Source organism: Pinus tabuliformis, chromosome 6, assembly GCF_031772625.1.
Source record: "Pinus tabuliformis cultivar Carrire ecotype Pingquan chromosome 6, CPIR1, whole genome shotgun sequence".
In the NCBI taxonomy this organism is placed as follows: Eukaryota; Viridiplantae; Streptophyta; class Pinopsida; order Pinales; family Pinaceae; genus Pinus; species Pinus tabuliformis.
The window spans coordinates 1,222,333,634-1,222,354,841 of NC_142292.1; the positions used below are offsets into that span (position 1 = coordinate 1,222,333,634).

At 40.3% G+C, this 21,208-nt stretch overlaps 1 protein-coding gene across 2 annotated transcripts in view; it reads right to left on the bottom strand.

Annotated features, from left to right (window-relative positions):
- LOC149263100 (uncharacterized) overlaps positions 1-21,208 on the bottom strand; it is a 221,021-nt gene that overhangs the window by 127,263 nt on the left and 72,550 nt on the right. The gene's annotated exons all lie outside the window — the stretch shown is intronic.

Here is a 21,208-nt window from a genome sequence, read left to right on the forward strand (position 1 = left end):
CTTTATATTCTACAATTACAAAATAAAGCTTAGGACCACACCCAACCAATAGCCATGAGAACATGATAACTATCCTTACTGATTTGCAACTCCTTGTACACAAAATTAGAAAGAACAGGTTTCTTGCATATAGGATATGGCTTCTCGATTAAATCTAGTTCCAATTTCCTAATGTGCCTCATTGGACAAGATATACATGCAACCAAGTGTGTACCACTTTCACCATCTAAGGATGCTCTGTGACTAGCATTGACACCATGATCAATCCATATCCATAATGCATTCCTGTTAATTTTCAGACCATGGTATGGAGATTCTGCACTCATAAACTAAACAGTAAATCGTTGGTAGATTAAGCTACAAAAAGCCAATCAAAACTACTTTAATCTGCTAACACAAACTGCTGAAAATAAGAACAGCGAAAATGCACTAGATAGGGCTACTCAAATTTGTATCTGTATTTCATTACTGCGAAGAAGAGGTACACAGTACATAAGCTCAAAGATAAGAATTCGCTAACCACGACAGTAGTAAGTCCCTGCATCTCCTAGAAAGAATGGGAAGAAGGCAAAAGATACAAAATATCTGGTCACATGTATGAAGCACCCAAGGTCACTTAGTTAAACTCTAACGCTAGCTACATCCACTAGCGCACCCTCCTTGTATTAACAAGTGTGACAGGTGAAGTGCAACTCCACAAAGAAAATGAACTAGAGCATGCAAGCATGCAACCCCTTGAGATCAGCACCCTATACCTAAACTAGAAACTTATAATGCATGAGTACCCCAACTATACAGGGATCTACACCATCCTACTAATAATAGATCATGAATGCTAAGAGTAAAAAAAGCAAACTTCAAAAATAAGAAAACTCCATGTAAAACTAGAACTATTAAACCTGAAACAACCTCTAAACTTGAGTTGTGGCACATGCATTTCTTTAGCAAGCATGTGCCCTCTCCCAAACAACAGTCTATATCACTGTCATCTACACATTCATTCAAGCTATTCATAATTGTTGTAAGGAAACGCCAAAGGCGCCATCTTGATTGTCTTCTCTGTTCTGCCATCACTAGTACAGTCACTAGTTGAGCAACATGTGCAAACTTCAACACTCCCTCTTAGTGTGGAAAGTGTTCTCCACCAAAATAGGTCTCTCCCTAAGCAAAAAGTTTCCCTTGGCCAAGGGTATCTACAATCTATGAATCCAAAGCAACATATTCTCATATCATTGTACCCTTCTAAACTTTGTCCCCAAGGAAATGGTACTTGGTGTCAATGTGCTTGTAGTGATTATGAAATACTAGCTTCTCAAAGAGTCTGATACAACTCTAATTGTCACAGTATACAACAATAGTTTACAAATCTAATCGGTCAACTCTACAATCACTTGCAAAGACAAATAGCTTCGCAACTAGAGAAGTTGGTTGCCATGTATTCTACCTCTACCAAATTAAGTGCCACTACCCCCTGTTGCGTGCTAAACCAAAATATCATACCTGAACCCTGTTGATTTTTAGGGATCTTCTTATTCGATGGTTACTTCTAATAATATTCATTTTCAATTCACTTGCATTCACTTCTATCATTAAGCAATTACATAGAAGATCGTCAACATTACTACAAGATTGACAGTAGGATCATAAAGAAATAGCCACACAAGTAAACACAAAGCATTTTTACCCTAGGAAAAACCACATGGGAGAAAAACCCAACAACCCTTTCCCTAGAGAAATTGATTTGTTCAAGAGATACATCTAAGTCAAACCCTAGGTCAAACTGACCATCAACATTATTCTGGTCAAACCTAGTCCAATAGCCTTGTTACCCACCACCAGTAGATGACACCCATAGAAGAATTTTTCTCCTAGATTTTACTTCAGCCAGCAGCCAATCACCCCTTGCAGCTACCTGATAGCTCTATGTGCCACCATTCCCCACCACTTAAGCCAGCCATTATGTGCCCTCACCCATCTATTATGAGCATATGTTTGAAGGTGGGTCTTCCAACCCCGAAGGTATGGCTTTTCATTATGCAATTGGGTGTTTTTGCTTGCTTATCTTGGACACATTTGGACATGGATTAGTGGGGGGATTCGGCAGAAAGAATCTGCTTGGTCTGTACTCTTATTCCCTTGTCCCAACTTGGTGGTTAATCTTGTATCCTAGTCATGTGGGACCTTTATTGGCTACTAGCTTTAGGAGTGTCACTACATGGGAAACCTCGACTATGGTTAAGTCGTCCCCCTTCCCGACACCACATAAATCACATCCTTCCGCTCATTATAACCTTGTTTCACTCTTTTCCCATCTAGGTCCACTTTTGTCCAATGGGTTCACAAGGAGTTAGCCTCCCCTTCCCCTTGTCCACACTTTGGGTCAGGCCTGGAACGATGCCCCAGAGGTTGATGCAGCTAAAAAGAAAGTTAAAAGCATAATTTGGCCACTTACAACAAGAAATGTATGATAAAATGCAAATGATGGTCGGGACATAAAAATTTAGCGTGTGGGCAAAAGCCAAGCATGAGCTTTACTCCTTATCATTACGGCCATCACCCTGGTTGCTAGGGCCCTTATGAGTGCCCCCTGCATCATTGAGGAACCCATGATTGTCCCAAACCCTAGTGGGCGATGAATTGCCCAACCTTAAGGGGGTAATCACTACTTTATCATACACATCATGCTCTCATTCCCTGGAGCCCCGAGCAGTTAAAAGAAAGAAAAATCAATAAAAGGCAAAAGGCATATGAAGAAGGGTGGAAAAACAAAGGCCGGGTAACTCATGTACCACGATTGCTCCCTCCTACATCTATACACCCATGTGTGGGCTTCCCTCATTATAGCTACCCTTGTACCATGGCATGTGGCTTGGAGCCTCCCTTGTTACCCCACTCCGCTCCACCATTATTTCACATGACACCAATCATTTGACGGATATACCATGGCCCTGTTACTCCCTTAGAGGTTGAAACCACATAATAGAGTCCTTGATTAACCCCTCTTATTGAATAAGGAAACACATGTACACTCTAAATCCCATTTGGAAGGGCATGCCACTATGAAGTGTCCACTTTTGCCCTTGATTTGCAAGTTTATTTACTCAATTGCTCTAATGAATTGTTGTACTAGAAGGTGAGGAGACGCATTGGATATTATATAGGATTGCAAGTAGATCTTCATCCTGGGTTTGGCCTCCCTATACGGGAAACAAACCTTCTAGAGGGTCATGATGGCATTTGTAGGGTGAGCGTTGAGAGCCATTGGCCTCCACCACAGCAGAACATTGGTTGACACGCCATGGGATACTTTAGCACCACATTATGTTTGCTCGTGCCCCAGCTATACAAAGATGATGATGCACTTGGACCACATTGCCCAGCCAACCACATACTTGCAGCAGATATTTCGCAATTGATCCAGGGCCCAGAAGGGGTTTTGTCCCACCCAGGGAGACATGGGACGGCTTGTACCATCATTCTAGCCCTTCTTGATGGAGCATGGACATGTTCAATCTAGTTGGAGACCCATGAGACCATTCATAGTGCCCCACGGCCACTTGGGAGCACCATAGACGTTTTGCTTGGAATCCAAGGGGCCACCCCCTTGGTCATCATTATAAAAGCCCTCCTCTTCATCTTGCAACATGGAGGAGTTATCTAGACCTTCCAACGGCCCTTTTTTATCATTTTTCTAACATTTCGACCTCATTAAGAAGGCTTATTGAATAATTTTGAGCTATTTGGTGGGCTTGTCACCAATTAGATTGTTATTTTGCACATTATAGTTGTTTTTAGGGGCTTATTAGGCTAATTAGAGTAAATTGAACCCCTTGAGGCTCATATAAATAAAATTAAGCCTCATTTATAGATCATCATCAACCGGATTTGGATCTCTCCCATAAAAAGATTTCGAGCCCACAGTAGAGGACGAAATTTCGATGTCTCCTGATGAATTATGATGTTTGGATAAATTCGTAGGCTATCTTGGAGCTTCTTTTTTGGCAATATTGTGGATGGATATACTCTTCTTCATCTTGTAAGTGCAATATGATGCTATGTTTTCTATTTTAATGAATGTCTAATGCAAGGAAATTGTGTTGTAAAATGTAACTAGGTTTGGTCTTCATAATGACATGTAATTATGATCTTTGTAAATGACAAATAAAAAGAATAAAATTATTTTTGTAATGCCTTGCTTCATGGGTTTCATGAGCAAGAGTTTTTATTTCTTGATGGCTCCCATTGAGAGCTTTAGGATTTGTCAAAGAGTCATATGTCATGTATGAAGATATGTCAAAAGTATTGTAGTTTATAGGACTCTCACAAGAGCCCTCCAAAAGACAAGCACGGTTCTCTTGAAGTCGACCTGCAAGATGAATTAAATAACACAAGTCGGCTCACAAATAAAAGACACATTTCTTCATGTATACAAGTCAGCTTATTTATGGACAGACTAATATAAATACCCAGCTAGGATCTTCGCATAAGGACAGACAAGAACTCTGTTAAAATTGGCAACTAGGGCCAAACTCCATGTGGGTCTTCTTATTTATGGCAGCCGATATTTTTCTTGGATTCCTCTCGTTGAAGGGTGTAGGATTGATCTAAAGATCATCCGATTCCGACATGTATTCATGGAGATATGAATTTATTTGTGTTACTTGACAAATTGTCAAGGTTGGCCAATAACCAAATTACCCCAACTTATCCTCAACGTTTTATTATAAATAGAAGAGGTCTTCAAGTCATTCTGTACACACACTTCTCCTAAGATCTCTCTCCACTCGCTTAGGTTTTGGTGACTAGAGAGATCAAGGGGGAGAAGCCCTAGACGTAGTGAAGGAAGAAGCCCTAATTACAGACCCAAGGAGAGACCTATATGCTGCCCTAAAGGAGATCTAACCCTAGCCCTAGACGCAGTCAAGAGAAATCTCCCATACGCAGTCAAGGAGGGAGCTAGTTGTTGTCCTAAAGAGGCTCCTATCCAAAGTTCTAAAGAGCTCTATTCGTTGTTCTAAAGTTCCCTAACCGCAGGTCAAGAGGTGCCCTAAATCCGCAGTTAAGGGTGACCCTTATTCACTATTCAAAGAGGCCCTTATACACTATCCTAAGGTTCCCTGACTCCGCAGTCTATTGAGCTCTAATTCACAACTAGAGAGTGATCCTATTGCGCAGCAACTAGACCCTAATACGCAGCTACAGGAGGAGACATAATCTGTTGGTCAAAGGCAGTCCTAATAGCAGCCATAAGAAGGCTTAGTTGCAGTCCAAAAGGAGGCCTAATACGCAACCTAGCTACAGTCACCTAAGTCGTTGTCAGCTAGAGAGTGATCCTATTGCGCAGCAACTAGACCCTAATACGCAGCTACAGGAGGAGACATAATCCGTTGGTCAAAGGCAGTCCTAACAGCAGCCATAAGAAGGCTTAGTTGCAGACTTCATAGTTTTTAAAACCGGAACCGGTGACCAGACCAGTCCACCTAATGAACCGGTTTATCGACCAGAACCGGTCTAACCGGGACTGGTTTGGTCTAAACGAACCGGTTTTAAAAAAATACATTAAATAATTAATTTTTAATGAAACAAAACTATTTTTAAGATGTAAAACCATGATTCCAAGCCAATAGAGACAAAATATGCAAAGTTTGCTCATTTATATACCATGTAAAGGTGAATATATCGAAATGGCACCGAGTGCAATACATATCATCGACAAAATAGCAAAATACGTAACAATTGAGGCTCTAAATGGCCTATAAAGTCTAAAAACAATGTTGTAAGCTATGAGGCCATTGGCCTACTACAAGCCTACAGTGTACACATGATCAATCATCAAGTTCATAACAAGACACAGGATCATCATCAGGAGCTACATAGACATCATCTGGTTCAGAGTCTGAGGATGCCTCAGCCTGATCTGCAACCTCAGTATCAATGCCACCAATGACAATAGAAGTGGACCTAATGGAAGCACGAGTTTGTCGACCTGCATGACTAGTGCCTTCCATTGGTTCTTTGCCTTTCCTTGATGCTGCTACTGATCCTGGTTCTGATGCCACCACATAATCTGCTTCAACCCCTGCTAAAGCCATGTCGATATCAAAATCAGCCTCAAACACAGGTTCTTCAGTCTCCTCCACCCATTTTGATGTTGGATCAATTTCGTCCAACACAATGGGATCTAGATCAGGAGTTTTGCTCATCATTTGGAGCTTTCATTGCATTTATTGTTTACCCCCAAACCATGAAATCCTGAAAACCATTAAGTCTGTTGAATTTTGAGTGAAATCTAAAATTCTAGTTTCTTTATATGAAATCCAATGAGGTCGAAACCACTCTCAAACATCCTGAGTCATTTCATGGTAATGTTAAAAATTTAAGTAAAAGGATGAAAATAAAGATTAAAGGAAATGTCACTTTTACTTTAAGAATTTAACATTACCATTAATTGCCAACATTGTTAGGGTTGAAACACCCTTAGTTTCCCCCCAAAACCTCTAAACCACAATCAGGAATACGCTTTTTGCAAGTTTCGGTGGGCATGCCTAAAACCGGCCGGTTTAGGATGGAACCGGCCGGTTTGATACAAACCGGCCGGTTCCGTCCTAAACCGGCCGGTTTTTCACCGGTTAGGGCAAAGAATGGGCAAAAGGGCCTTTCCAACTGGGTTTTTTGGCCGGTTTAGACCGGCGGCCTTGCTAACCGGCCAGTTAGACCGGTAACCGGTTTTTTAAAACGGTTTTGAAAACTATGGAACTTGCAGTCCAGAAGGAGGCCTAATACGCGACCTAGCTACAGTCACCTAAGTCGTTGTCATGATGAATGATAAATCCATATTGTTGTAGGTGACAGCGTGGACTGTTTTGGGCATGATCAAGTTGTTCTTGAACTCAGTATGCTGGGCAGGAGAATCCGCTCAAAGGAGGAGCTAGGGGCTGTTGTGTAAGGGCTGTTTGGATCACTGTTTGAAGGAACCTAAGTTGCAGTCCACTGCTGGGCTAGGCTACAAGCCATAGCCAGCAATTGGAGTCCTCTTTAAGTGCTGCATTCAGGCCCTCTAAAGCAGCGTATCATTGGAGGACTGTATGAAGGCTATTCGCAGTAAATAGGTGGACTGTGGGGTGCGTTTAGGGTGTTGTAGCACACTGAGTTTGTGGCCTAACCAGTGATCAGGTTTGTCGAGATATGCACCAGTCCTTGTAGCATATGAAAGGTGCCAGATTAGCAGCCTTGTCATGATCAGTGAAGCAGCGAAGGAAGGAGAATCTCATTGAAGGAAAGCCTCAGTATTTTGGGTAATTGGTTGAGTTGTTCTAAGCCTATCATCTGTTGCATATCTTCAATCCTTGGTATCAGATCTGCAACCTCATTGTGTCATCATTACGGAGAAGATCTTTAATCTCATATTTGGCAAGTCAAGTATTGACTTCAAATCATTGTACTCTATCTCTTTCTCTTTGTTGAACTATTGAAGAATATAAGAAGAATTGATCAAGGGTTTCCCCACATTGGGGTTTGTCCCAGGCTGGTGCCACATCTTGTGTCCTCTTGTCTTGGCTTGTCTTTTGTTGTTTATGTTTATGTTCTATCTGCATTTTACTATCATGCTAATGTGATTGCTAATCTGGATATTGTCATTGGGCTAATATGAGTGATTGAAGTAAGTTGCTCTAAGCATAGAACATACCTAAAATTAACATGGTATCACAGTTGAGGTGAAGACAAAGGCCAAGCAGGAGTGAAAGAGCAATCACTAAAGACAGTTGGACAAGGTCAAAGGCTCAATGGATTCCTCATCCCACTTCCCGGATGAAGACAAGCTCCATAAAAAGTCTAACTATCATGGATGGAAGATGTCTCTGGATCTGACATTAGAAGAGCAAAAAGTGTTGGATTACGTGAAAGGTAAAATCTGTTAGGCCCCTATACTACTAGTGTAACCCCTTATTGTTATTAGTACAACCCACTTATTATATTGATGTACCCATGTAGTGCCCATATTGTTACTATTGTGCCACATAGAAGCCCACTATTGTTATTATTGTGCCCTTACATTATTATTGTTATGTCGGCTCTGATTATGTTATGACCCCTTAGGCTCCTATATATAGAAAGGAGGTCTTTTCATTTGTATCATCGAAGAATTGCTCATTTATGTAACGTAAAGGAGGTTGCCCCCTCGAAGAGGCTGAATTCTAAGGCGTGGATCTCTCTTTTCTATCTTTTTGTGAGTTGGTTTCATAATATTTGGTATCAGAGCTTTGGATTCTAGGGTTTCACTGCTCCAAACAGGTCATCGTGGCATTTTCACTATAACTTTTTTTCTGCAACGTTTCAAAAGCTTAAAAAACAAGCCCATTTAAGAAGAAATCGCGCTGAATCTCGGGTCCGAATTTCAGAGCATTTTGCGCTATATTTGCGGAGATATGATCTGAAGAAGTTGGTCTTTTTGCAGACTCCTGAATTACATTCCAAACAGGTGACCTGGGGAAAATCGTCATAACTTTCTCTCTGAGCATTGGATTGAAATTTTATAAGAAGGTACAGAAAGAGGACGGACTGTAGTTTCTTCTATATATTTTTCAGAGCCAAAGGTCGAAACAGTGACACGTGGCACTTCATACAAGTTCGCTCTTCTAGAAAGGTCTATAATCAGGTCATCTTGGGAGATTGTGCATAACTCTTTCTTGGAGAATCCAATTTGGATCAGACTGGTGGCATTGGAAAGAGGACGCAGAGGGCTACTACAGGTCGCAATTTTAGAACTTAAAGATCCGAAAGTACAGAGTTACAGTCGTTTCAAGATCGAGCTCCTAAAATCAAGAAAAAGCAAGATGAGGAAGTTTGATGGCAAGGATCCGGTAAATTGGATACTTCAGATGGAGCAATATTTTGATCTACATGGTGTACCACTGTTACAAAAGGTATGTATTGCATCTTCATATTTAGAACCGGATCAATTTTTATGGTATGAAGGGCTTTGTTCTCGTAAAAAACTTGTTACGTGGTCAATTTTCACGGAGGAAATGATAGCACATTATGAGGATACAAAGAACAACACCTTCTTTAGAGCAATACCACAACAATTGGAAAGAGTAAAAGGGCTTTGTGACATAGTGGAAAGCAAAATTATGGAAACTAAGAAGCATACCCCTCACAACTATAAAGATGGAAGTGTTGTTTCTCCCAACCTTCCACAACCTACAAGGGTTACACCACAACAATTGGAAGAAAAAAGAGAAAAAGGGCTTTGTTACAATTGTGATAGTAAATGCACTAAAGGTCATAAGTGTGCTGAGAAGAAATTATTTTATATGAAGAGGAGGAAGAAAAGGATCAAGAAACATCAAAAGAAGAGGATATACGCCAGGACCCCACCCCAGAGAAAGAAGAAATGAATCAGACCATATCTTGTAAAGCATTGGCAAAAATTACCACTCCTCAAACTATCAAGATAGAAGGACATATCAAGAAGAAAAATGTTCAAGAAGTAAAAGATCACATCAAGCAACAAGAAATGAATCCGACCATATCTTGTAAAGGATTGGAAGAAATTACCACTCCTCAAACTCTAGAAATAGAAGGACATATCAAGAAGAAAAAGGTTCAAGCAGAGAAAGATCACATCGAGCATCAACAACAAGTTCTCCAACTTTTAAAGGATAATGCCAATTCGATGAAAAATCAAACGAAACAACAGGTAGATCAACATCGTAGTGAAAAATGTTTTGATGTAGGTGATTGGGTATTTTTACTGCTACATCTCAAGCAAGCTATTTATGAGAAGGAAATGTTGGCAATACTACATGCACTTAAAAAATGGCGACCTTACCGAATGGGAAGACTCCTCAAAGATGAGGATGTGGAAGCATTGTTTTGTGCTATTTCTATTATCCAACCAGATTGGATAAACGAAGCAAGGGATGAATGGAAGAAGGACGAAGAAGTATGGCCACTTATTCAAAAGTTGCAAAAGATCCCAATTCAAACAATATTGCCAGAAATTGAAGAGGAAGGAAAAATCATATTGGAACCTGGAGCAGTCATAGAAACAAGAACCCTACAGCTACGAAATCGATCAATTTCAGAGTATCTCATCAAGTGGAAGAACTTACCCGCTGAAGATTCCACATGGGGAGGACAAGAATTTTATACAGAAGCATCAAAAACTACTCAAGCGTTGAGGACAACGCCTTTTGAAGGAGAGAGGCATGTTAGGCCCCTATACTACTAGTGTAACCCCTTATTGTTATTAGTACAACCCACTTATTATATTGATGTACCCATGTAGTGCCCATATTGTTACTATTGTGCCACATAGAAGCCCACTATTGTTATTATTGTGCCCTTACATTATTATTGCTATGTCGGCTCTGATTATGTTATGACCCTTAGGCTCCTATATATAGAAAGGAGGTCTTTTCATTTGTATCATCGAAGAATTGCTCATTTATGTAATGTAAAGGAGGTTGCCCCTTCGAAGAGGCTGAATTCTAAGGCGTGGATCTCTCTTTTCTATCTTTTTGTGAGCTGGTTTCATAACAAAATCCCTGAGCCTCCATCAAATGCACCAGCTACTACAAAGAACAAGTACACCAAGGGTGAAGTCAAAGCGAAGAAGATTATCAGAGATTCCATTGACAAGCGTCTGGTGGCCTACATCTCTGATTTGAACACCTCCAAGGAGATCTACGATAGATTGGTAAGCATGTTCAAGGTTAGTGATGCAAATCAAATTTTGTTCCTCAAAAATAAGTTGAAGGATATTAAGAAGGGCAAGGATGAGGATATTCAATCCTACTTCTTAAGGATCACCGAGATCAAGAATGATCTTCTATCAATTGGAGAAATCATATCTGACAGGGAACTTACTATCACTACCCTTGGAGGACTCCCACCCGAGTGGTATATATTTAGAACCACTATTCTCAATAATGATCGAATTCTGGGATTTGAAGAATTGATGTCAAGATGCATTCAAGAAGAAACCAGGATGGTGGAGCAAGAAATGCCTTCTAATAAAGGCAACCCTACTGCTTTCTCCGCTCATGCCAAAAGGAGAAACAATGCAGGGTCTAAAGGTCATTTCAATGGAAAGACCGAATCTAAGGGTGGAAGAAAAGGCAGATGCTTTACTTACAATAAGTTTGGCCACTATACAAGGGAGTGTCCAAATAGAAGGGACACATCACATGACGATGATGATCACAATCATTCCAGGGGCAACTTCAATCGAAGGAATGACAGGAACAATGGCAAAGGAAAAAGGACTGCAAGACATCAAGGAAATGGTCAACCCTCCAAGAAAGTAAGGAACTCCAGGCATGAAGAATCAAATGTTGCTTCTGACAAGCAAAAGGAGTATTATCTTATATCGGCCCTCTCCACTTCCTCTACTCCGGACACTTTGGGAAATTGGCTTATTGATAGTGGTGCTTCAAGGCACTTCACCGGATTCAAGGAAGCTCTCTCTAATTTGATAGAGAAGGAGACAAACTTGGAGATTATTCTTGGAGATGATGCCACCTATCCCGTAAAGGGTGTAGGGAATGTTACTTTTCAACTGGATCACGGTAACTCGATTCATTTACAAGAAGTTCTTTATGTACCTAATCTCAAGAAGAACCTGGTGTCCATTTCGGCAGAGGAAGACAAAGCTTACAAGGTGGCATTTATCGATGGAAAGGTACGTGTTTGGAAAAAGAGTTTTAAAGATGCTTTTACTCTTGGGTTCAAGGTTGGCACTTTGTATCAAGTTGCAGGAAGTCCATTGGAGACCATGTCATGTGACACATCTCTTCAATGGCACCGAAGGTCTGTCCATATTCATTATAAGGCCCTACCCGATGTGAGATAGATGGTGACAGGGATGCCTGAATTCAAAGAAGAGCATGAAGGTACATGTCCGAGATGTACCGAAGGAAAAGTTACAAGGGGACCATTCTTCTCATGTAATAGCAAGACCACAGATGTGGAACAACCCGAGGGGTTTGAGATTCATGATTGGGAATCAGGTTGAAAAAAGCTCTCTATAGTTTGAAGCAAGCACCCCAGGCTGGGTATGAGAGGATTGATAGCTATCTGATGAAGCTGAGATTCACTAAGAGTGAAGTCGATCCAAACCATTGCCTTAAGGTTGTGGATGATAGAACTCTCATACTGGTATCTTATGAGGATGACCTCTTTCTGACAGGTGTAGACCCTCTCATTTGCAAAAGTAAGAGGGAGTTGGATTCCGAATTTGGAATGGTGGACTGCAAGCCCGTGACTACCCCAATGGAGCTTAACTTTAAGAAGTTATGCGGTAGTGCCGCCGGACCTGATTTGGGAAATGCCTCTAAGTTTCATCAACTCATAGTAGCATTGATGTTCTTGGTAAACTCTCGTCCGGATATATGTTTTGCAGTTAGCATGTCAAGCCAATATATGGCTAAGCCTCATCACTTACATTGGATTGGTGCCAAGAATCTTCTGAGATATCTTCGGGGCACAATCACTCATGGACTGAGATATGTTGTTGGAGCTGTGAGGCTGCATGATTACTCTGACGCTAATTGGGCAAGCAATGTGGAGGGTCGCAAAAGCACTTCTGAGTGTTGTTTCTCTTTGGGTTTTGTTTCGATATCTTTGATGAGCAAGAAGCAGAAGTCGATTGCTTTGAATACCGCTGAGGTCGGATACATAGCTGTGAGTATGGCCTCTTGTGAAGCTGTCTGGATGAGGAAGCTCTTCAGTGAGTTGTTTGAACACGTGCTAGATACCACCGTGATCTTCTGTGACAACCAAAGTGGGATTCGATTGTTGAGGAATCCCATGTTCTATCATCACTCCAAGCATATAGACATCAGGTACCACTTTATTTGGGATATGGTACGACAAGGAGCAATAAGGCTCCATCACATTGGGATTGGTGTGCAGTTCGTCGATATTCTGACAAAGCCCCTGGGAAAGGTCAAATTCTTGACTTTCCGAGAACGACTAGGAGTCGTGGAGAGACCCTCTCCTAAGGGTCCTATATGATATGGATATTAAGCTCTGGGAGCTCCAGGGGGCTTGGGGGTACTTCTTGGAGCGATGAGAAACCATAGGGTGAGTGGTTCAACCTTCCCCTAATGGTTTGCTATGTAGGCAGAATGAGTGGTTCATCCTTCTCTTGCTAACACACAATCATAGGGTGAGTGGTTCAGCCTTTCCCTAGTGATTTGTTGTGTATAGGGTGAGAGGTTCAGCCTTCCCCTGGGATACCCCTGGCGACATGTAGGCAGGATGAGTGGTTCATCCTTCTCCTGCTGAGACATCCTACCCATGCAGTATGGGACTCATGGGAAGTACCTCTCATCTGGCCAATGAGCAAGGAAATGAGTATAGGGACCATAGTACTACCGATGGACGCATTGTATACTACCATACTTCCTATGCTAGGATGATATTGATCTAGGATGAATTGGAACTGACTTCGGGTCAATAAGAGTGGTATGAGACACTATCTTTTTGGAACTGATTGCGGATCAGTAAGAGTGATAAGATACGCTCTCTTTATATGGGACTGACTTCGAGTCAGTAGAGAATGGTATGATACATTCTCGATCACTTCTTCTTCTTCATAGTTCAGCGGAGCAAAGCAAAGCAGTGCAGGGCATTGCATTGATGGCAGAGTGTACAGACCGGCAGATGGATTAGCAGATGGAGTTCTCCCTAGTTGAGAGGGAATGTTAAAATTGGAAACTAGGACCAAACTCCATGTGGATCTTCTTATTTATGGCAGCCGATATTTTTCTTGGATTCATCTCGTCAAGAAGTGTAGGATTGATCTAAAGATCATCCGATTCCGACATGTATTCATGGAGATATGAATTTATTTTTGTTACTTGACAAATTGTCAAGGTCAGCTAGTAACCAAATTACCCCAACTTATCCTCAACGTTTTATTATAAATAGAAGAGGTTTTCAAGTCATTATGTACACACACTTCTCCTAAGATCTCTCTCCACTCGTTTGGGTTTTGGTGGCTAGAGATATCAAGAGGGAGAAGCCCTAGACACAGTGAAGGAAGGAACCCTAATTGCAAACCCAAGGAGAGACCTATATGCTGCCCTAAAGGAGATCTAACCCTAGCCCTAGACGCAGTCAAGAGAAGGCTCCCATACGCAGTCAAGGAGGGAGCTAGCTACTATCTTAAAGAGGCTCCTACCCGCAGTTCTATAGAGCTCTATCCGCAGTTCTAAAGAGCTCTATCCATTGTTCCAAAGTGCCCTAACCGCAGGTCAAGAGGTGCCCTAAATCCGCAATTAAGGGTGACCCTTATTCGTTGTTCAAAGAGGCCTTTATACATTGTCCTAAGGTGCCCTAAATCCGTAGTCTATTGAGACCTAATTCACAGCTAGAGAGTGATCCTATTCCACAGCAACTAGACCCTAATACACAGCTACAGGAGGAGACATAATCCGTTGGTCAAAGGCAGTCCTAAGAGCAGTCACAAGAAAGCTTAGTTGCAGTCCAGAAGGAGGCCTAATACGCAACCTAGCTGCAGTCACCTAAGCCGCTGTCATGAATTGTTGTAGGTGACAGCGTAGACTGTTTTAGGCATGATCAAGCTGTTCTTGAACTCGGTATGTTGGGCAGGAGAATCCGCTCAAAGGAGGTGCTAGGCGTTGTTGTGTAAGGGTTGTTTGGATCACTGTTTGAAGGAACCTAAGTTGCAATCCACTGTTGGGCTAGGCCGCAAGCCATAGCCAGCAGTTGGAGGCCTCTTTAAGTGTTGCATTCAAGCCCTATAAGGCAGTGTATCATTGGAGGACTGTATGAAGGCTATCCAAAGTAAATAGGTGGACTATGGGGTGTGTTTAGGGTGTTGTAGCACACTGAGTTTGTGGCCTAACTAGTGATCAAGTTTTCCAAGATATGCACCAGTCCTTACAGTGTATGAAAGGTGTCAGATTAGCAGCCTTGTCATGATCAGTGAAACAGCGAAAGAAGGAGAATCTCATTGAAGGAAAGCCTCAGTATTTTGGGTAATTGGTTGAGTTCTTCTAAGCCTATCATCTGCTACATATCTTCAGTCCTTGGTATCAGATCTGCAACCTCCTTGTGTCATCATTACGGAGAAGATCTTTGATCTCATATTTGGCAAGTCAAGTATTGACTTCAAATCATTGTACTCTATCTTTTTGTCTCTTTTGAACTATTGAAAAATATAAGAAGAATTGATCAAGGGTTTCCCCACATTAGGGTTTGTCCCTAGTTGGTGCCACATCTTGCGTCCTCTTGTCTTGGCTTGTCCTTTGTTGGTTATGTTTATGTTCTATCTGCATTTTACTATCATGCTAATATGATTTCTAATCTGGATATTGTCATTGGGCTAATATGAAAAATTGAAGTAAATTGCTCTAAGCATAGAACATACCTAAAATTAACAAACTCGGATATCTCTGAGATTTTCGGAGGTTGATTACAGTGCTAAGTTCAGATAAGGATATAGAAGAAGATTCAGTGAAGGAGCTTGGTCCGGTGTATAGAAGTATGAGAGATAAACTCAGGATTCCTCTGAAGTTCGATCACAAAATGGAGACCAGTTCGAATCACAGATAGGAGACTAGTTCGAACCACAGATAGGAGACACTAGTTCGGATGGAACTCAGAAAATGATGAAGGGACAGCGAAGACTTGTTTAAGGACTAATCACATTTAGGATCTCTAAAATTAGGATCGTAAAACACAGAGACAGAGGTTCGGACTTGGATAAATAATTACAGTCAAGTTCAGATGTTATTACAGTCAAGAAGTTTGGAATTCTATGAGAAAGTCTCGGTGTTATAAAGAAGACACAGTTCAATAATGGAAACCACAGATTCAATGCTATATCACGGTAATTTGGTGACATTAAATTGACATGTTTCGATACTATCTCTAGTGTATCTACAACTCAATGAAGAACATGATCTCAGTACGAAGAAGGTCGAAGAGGAAGAGGAAGTCAAGAACAGAGGACTAGTGCCTTGGTCTTGGAGTGGCTAATAGGTCAAGGGTCTTGGTCTTGGCATTCGTCAATTGGAATCTCTATATGAAGAGTTTGTGTGGGTTTTCCTCTCTAGGAGTGAGAGGTTTTGGCCCTAGCTTATAGCCTACATGATGTGTCTCTTGTGTATTTATGTTCATGCATTGGTTATTGTTTGATGAAGAAGAACACTAATAATCTAATGTGAAGAAGATCCTAATCTAAAGAAGTAAAAAGCATTCACAAGCAGTCACTAATGAAAGAGAAATCAACTAACACTAATATCCTAGATTTCTCAACATGGTTTCAGAGCTAAGGTCTTGAAGTCAAAGGAAGGACATCTAATCAAAGAGACATTCAAGGATCAAGTCAAAGGTTATCAAAGCAAAAGATCAAGACCTACATTAAAGAACCAGACCCCAGATCAAAGAAGCAGTCTACAACAGCAAGAACCTTTGTTTCTAGAGTCATCATCAAAAGGCCACAAAGACCCTCATTAAGTTGTCTACAAGCAAGACAAGTTCTAAGGACTTTTAAAGATGAAGATCACATCATCTTGGAAAAAGTCAAAACCCTAGAAGCATTTATGATCTACACTACAAGAGAAGTCGAAGTATGTTGAAGGCAAGAAGGCATTGTCAAAATTTTCAAAGTTATAAAGAAAGCAAGGATTCTCTCCTCGCCCTTGAAAAAGTTCATCCAAGGAACCAGCGAATCATCCTCATCAAAAGAAGCAACCTTCTCTATTGAAGAAATGCTTTTTCATTTGGAAGAAGATCATCCAAGGGGGAGCATTAATACATCTTCTCCAACCATCATCAAAGTGATCAAGGTGAAGATTTCATCTTCACTTGTCAAGTATCTTTTATTCTTTAATCAATTTGGAAAAATGACTTCGTGTTTGCAAGGAGATCTATAAGTTGGTTGGGTCAGCAAAATTCCTTGCATGAAAAAGGAGGATAGACATAGTCCTCTAAGTAGTTGAAGTCATTGAACATATTAAAAGGTCTCATTTGAATTCATGGAAAGGGATACTTATGAATGATCCCCTGATATAGCAATATCGGAGACATCAAAGAGATGCATGTGATAAACTCATTCTCTGAAGGTACGATAAAGAAGGTCACATCTGATCTACACAAAAGTAAAGATATCAAAGGATGAAGGATATCTTCATAAGATCTCATCTTCAAGATCTAGGAAAGAAGATAATCATCATTGATCTATAATGCACTAACTGATAATCAAGGTAACAAATATCCATGGGATAAGAAAGTTACCTCATTCAACAACTTGTGATTTCTATGCAAGATAGAAGATGACAAATTGAAGGCAAAAGTGTTGAAGGTTAAGGACTCAAACATTTGCTGAAAGAAGGAAGTCCAAGGAAGAGAAGCATTAGAAGCAAGAGCTCGTGACATCACCATAGGGAAACATGAAGGACCGCTGGAACAAAATCTATGGTAGTCAACTTTGGAAGATATAGCTCTTGGTGACCTCATTGGAAGATCAAAGGAAGAAGTCATCCAGGACAAGTCTCATCATACATCAGTTTAAAAGGGAAACATCTGCTGAAAAAGGATATGCAAGATGGAATCCTCATTGGAGGATTCACCGATCAAGAGAGGAAGCAAAAGTTTCATCAAGAACTCCAACTTGTGGAGTTCATGGGATGATGGTATGATGACATGAGAGATGAAGTAGATCAAGGGGTTGAAGATCTTTTCAATCAAGGAAGCTGCTGAAAGAAGCCTAGATAACCAAAGTTAAAATGACGTAAGTATGCTTGTATTTAATATTATAAAGTCATGTCGTATGGTTGCAAGTAACAAGGATCACTACTTCTATTTTGAGAAGCATGATCAAAGGAAAGGAATCTCCTCCTATGAAAGAATGTCGAAAGGCATGAGTCACACTAGATGAAATCAACATAATATGTCCTCATATGAAGAGGTGGTTGACTACGATTGAAGAACTCTGATTTGAAGTCCCTGGGAATGAAGTGTGTGAAAAGGTAGGAAGAGATCATGATAATATGCAACGAAGGTAGAAGGCATTCAACATCTGAAATCCAAGAAGATTTGACTAGAAGATCTCCCGGAAGGATGTGAAGACTCTGATGGAAGTCAGAAAAAGATAGAGACCCTTGACACTGAATATTTGTGGGAGATGTGTCAAACTGCATGCAAGATGCTAATACTTACAGGAAAATGTCATGGTGAAAGATCATCACAAAGGTAAATCTGATTTGTCATGTTCAGTGATTATTTTTTGAACTAACATCTGGTTGGGCTTATGTAGGACTGTCAAAGGGAAGATCTGTGAATGACTTCCAAGCAAACCATATAGAAGGATGTAATGTCCTTTCAAGAAATATGGCATGAAAGCAGAATGACATGAAGCAAAGCCAGATGGAAAATCTGATGGATCACTTTCTGATGAGTTAAGGACATGACTAACTCATGGACAAAAGTGATGAATGATTTGTGCCCTATATATGTAGAAGTTCCCAAAAGGTTGAAGACTCCTTAAAAAGAAATTCATGACATCGAAGAAAGGAGTTCTTCATATAGTTGATTGTTGCTATAGGTCCCTGGATAAGAGGGAGCCTGAGAAGAAGTTTCTTACTTGGAAGAAACTCAGAAATTCTTAAGCCGGAAGCTTAGGTACATTCCTATGTGATAGGAATAAGTACATTACATTACTGGAATAGGACCTACTGGTATAAGGAGCGATAGACATGTTGTTCTATGCTTCACCTGGGAGGACAGAATGGAGGATTGTGTAATCATTTGGCATCTGATGCTCTTGTTGGATGAGATAGGGAATCCCACGAAAGAGTAGTCGTGGGGGACCAATATTCTTTTGGGGACTGGGAAGTCCAAGAAAAGAATAGTCCTTATGAAGCATATTCTGAGAGAACTCGGGTGGGGTATGTTCTGAGAGAGACGATGATGAGTATGTCTATAAATCATTAGTCTCGCCAGCATTTTGCTCTGATCTTGTGGAGAGATAGAGTTTTTAGTCAAGGCCTTGATATATAAATGTTGGTTGGTATGATGCTATACAAATGAGTTACAAATCTGAATTCTTCTTATGAGAAATTCTTCAGATTGAGAATGACCAAGTACCATCATGAATTAAGAGGGAGTGTTGTAAAATGTAACTAGGTTTGGTCTTCATAATGACATGTAATTATGATCTTTGTAAATGATGAAATAAAAAGAATAAAATTATTTTTGTAATGCCTTGCTTCATGGGTTTCATGAGCAAGAGTTTTTATTTCTAGATGGCTCCCATTGAGAGCTTTAGGATTTGTCAAAGAGTCATATGTCATGTATGAAGATATGTCAAAAGTATTCTAGTTTATAGGATTGTCAAAATAGCCCTCCAAAAGACAAGCATGGTTCTCCTCTTGAAGTCGGCCTGCAAGATGAATTAAATAACACAAGTCGGCTCACAAATAAAAGACACATCTCTTCATGTATACAAGTCGGCTTATTTATGGACAGACTACTATAAATACCCAGCTAGGATCTTCGCATAAGGATAGTCAAGAACTCGGATATCTCTGAGATTTTTCGGAGGTTGATTACAGTGCTAAGTTCAGATAAGGGTATAGAAGAAGATTCAGTGAAGGAGCTCGGTCCAGTGTATAGAAGTATAAGAGATAAGCTCAGGATTCCTCTGAAGTTCGGATCACAGATAGGAGACACTAGTTCGGATGGAACTCAGAAAATGATGAAGGGACAACGAAGACTTGTTTAAGGACTGATCATATTTCGGATCTCTTAAATTAGGATGGTAAAACACAGAGACAGAGGTTCGGACTTGGATAAATAATTACAGTCAGGTTCAGATGTTATTACAGTCAAGAAGTTTGGAATTCTATGAGAAAGTCTCGGTGTTATAAAGAAGACACAGTTCAGTAATGGAAACCACAGATTCAGTGTTATATCACAGTGATTTGGTGACATTACATTGACATGTTTCGGTACTATCTCTAGTGTATCTACAACTCATTGAAGAAGATGATCTCAGTATGAAGAAGGTCGAAGAGGAAGAGGAAGTCAAGAACAAAGGACTAGTGTCTTGGTCTTGGAGTGGCTAATAGGTCAAGGGTCTTGGTCTTGGCATTCGTCAATTGGAATCTCTATAAGAAGAATTTGTGTGGGTTTTCCTCTCAAAGAGTGAGAGGTTTTGGCCCTGGCTTATAGCCTACATGATGTGTCTCTTGTGTATTTATGTTCATGCATTGGTTACTGTTTGATGAAGAAGAACACTAATAATCTAATGTGAAGAAGATACTAATCTAAAGAAGTAAAAAGCATTCACAAGCAGTCACTAATGAAAGAGAAATCAACTAACACTAATGCCCTAGATTTCTCAACAAATTGTTCCTAAGATAAATAAATGTGCCCTAATTAATGTGAATTGCTTGAACCATTGGAAATCATAGGAATCTTGCATGTGTTACTCATTAGACGAAGAATGAATGAATGCTCCTGAAGGATTGATTAAATTACATCCCTAAAACTCCATAAGTTTGTCATTGAAGTATAAAATTCAATAAGTTGTTTATTGTTGTTGCATCTAGGGTAACGAAATTTCTTCTAGGTCTCCTTGAAGATCGAATTGCCATCTCATGGTTAATACTAGCTCCATTTTCTCCCAATAGGCAAGCATTGCTCCTTATCCTTGTTGATCAACCCTAAAATACCTTTTTCCTCTTTTAAAGTTTTTTGCCCTAACCCAAGAGGGTCTCCTAAGGCCTAGTGTGAAATCCATTAGGGTGGTCACCTTTGTTGAAGAATGTAACTAGGTTCAATCTTCATAAGTGTATTTGAGTCATTATGTAATGCACTTGTCAAAAGAATAAAGAGAAAAAAATTATTATTTTATCAATGACTTATTAAAGCATGGGTTTCATGATTGGATCATCATTATATTAGTCAAAGTCCCCATTGTGGACTCCTAGGATCAATATTGAGTCAATAGGGTCATTGTACAATTAAAGAGACCCTTCTTGGGCTTTGGAATCATGTAAAAAGGTTTATTATTGAGTAAAATATGATTTATGTAACCTCCACACCAAGCCAGCCTAATGGAGATCAAGTCTACCTAAAGGACACCTATTCGACCTCACCTAGAGCCTACAAAAGGAAGGAGATCGAATTCATTTGGTGTATCTCATCTCAAGCTAGTTCGATATCT